Source organism: Mastomys coucha, unplaced genomic scaffold (assembly GCF_008632895.1).
Source record: "Mastomys coucha isolate ucsf_1 unplaced genomic scaffold, UCSF_Mcou_1 pScaffold21, whole genome shotgun sequence".
In the NCBI taxonomy this organism is placed as follows: Eukaryota; Metazoa; Chordata; class Mammalia; order Rodentia; family Muridae; genus Mastomys; species Mastomys coucha.
Genome location: NW_022196904.1, coordinates 89198361 through 89199817, shown reverse-complemented (window position 1 = coordinate 89199817; position 1457 = coordinate 89198361).

Sequence of the window (1457 nt, the reverse complement as noted above, 5' to 3'; positions counted from 1 at the left end):
TGCTCGGGCTCAGCTCCTTTTCTTCTTTTTATTTAGTCCAGGATCATAGCCCATGGAATAGTACCAGAGTTAAGATGGGTCTTCCTGACTCATTTATACTAATCTAGATAATCCCTTATGGATCTGTGAGTTTTGTTTCCATGGTGACTCTAACCATCACTGAGCTGTAGAGATGGCTAAGCCATTAAGAGCACTTGTAGCTCTTGCAAAGGACCTGGATTTGATTTCCATCACCCACATGGCAGCTCATAACCAATTTGCAAGCCTAGTTCCAGAGGATCTGATGCCCTTTTCTGGCCTCTGTGGGTACCAGGCATCCTTGTAGTACACACACATGCATACAAACAAAGCATTCATACACACATAAAGTAGAAAAAATAAATCTAAAAAGTTAAAAATTAAGCATTATGAAATACACATTGTAACTTTGCAGTTGAGATAAAAGGGCTCAGCTGCAAGAAAACAAAACCTGAGCATGGCAGAGTTTTCAGGCTTACTTCCATGTTCTTTTCCATTGCATTATTTATATTTTATTATGTGTGTATGGGTGTTCTGCCTGCATGGCTGTGTGTCTACTACATAGGTACCTGGTGCTCTCTGAGGCCAGAAGAGGGCAAAGATCCCCTGGAAGTGGAGTTAGATTGTAATCTGCTATGTGTGTGATAATTGATCCCAGATCCTCTGAAAGAGTGGCTAGTGTCATATCTCTCAGACCAGAATTGCATTTATTTTGCCTACAATGTATGTCTATGCACTACATGCATACACAGTGCCCATAGAGGCCAGACAGCCTTGAGATCCTCTGGAACTGGACTTACAGGTGATTGTGAGCTGCCATGAGGTTCTGGGAATTAAATGTAGGTCAGCTGGAAGAGTGGCCAGTGCTCTTAACTGCTGAACCACCTCTCCAGCCTATTTCTTTTTTTTTGTTTTGTTTTTTTGTTTTTGGCTTTTTGAGACAGAGTTTCTTTGTGTAGCCCTTGGCTGTCCTGGAGCTCACTCTGTAGACCAGGCTGGCCTTGAACTCAGAAATCCACCTGCCTCTGCCTCCCAAGTGCTGAGATTAAAGTGTGCCACCACTGTCCGGCTTCCAGCCCATTTCTTTAGATTGCTCATAATCAGTTCTGGGGAAGCCTCTCTTTTTTATCCAAGGAGCCTTTCTGGGAATTGACTTCTACTAACTTCTCTTTTCTTTATATTGAAAGAGGAAACACTAATCTCTACCCTGGTTCCAGAGGCCAATATAGAGGAAAGTCAGTTGAGAAAGCTCTTTGGATGATTCCAAGTTGAAGAACTGCTACAGGAGGAAGTGGGTATTGTCAGGATTAACTCAGTCTTTTGGGCTTGCAGGTGGCTCAGACACACCTGTCTCCAGAACCTGAATAGCCAGTTTATTAAAACAACACCTTAAGTTACATTTCCTTTCAAAGTAGATAGGGTCTTTTTAAAGACATTCT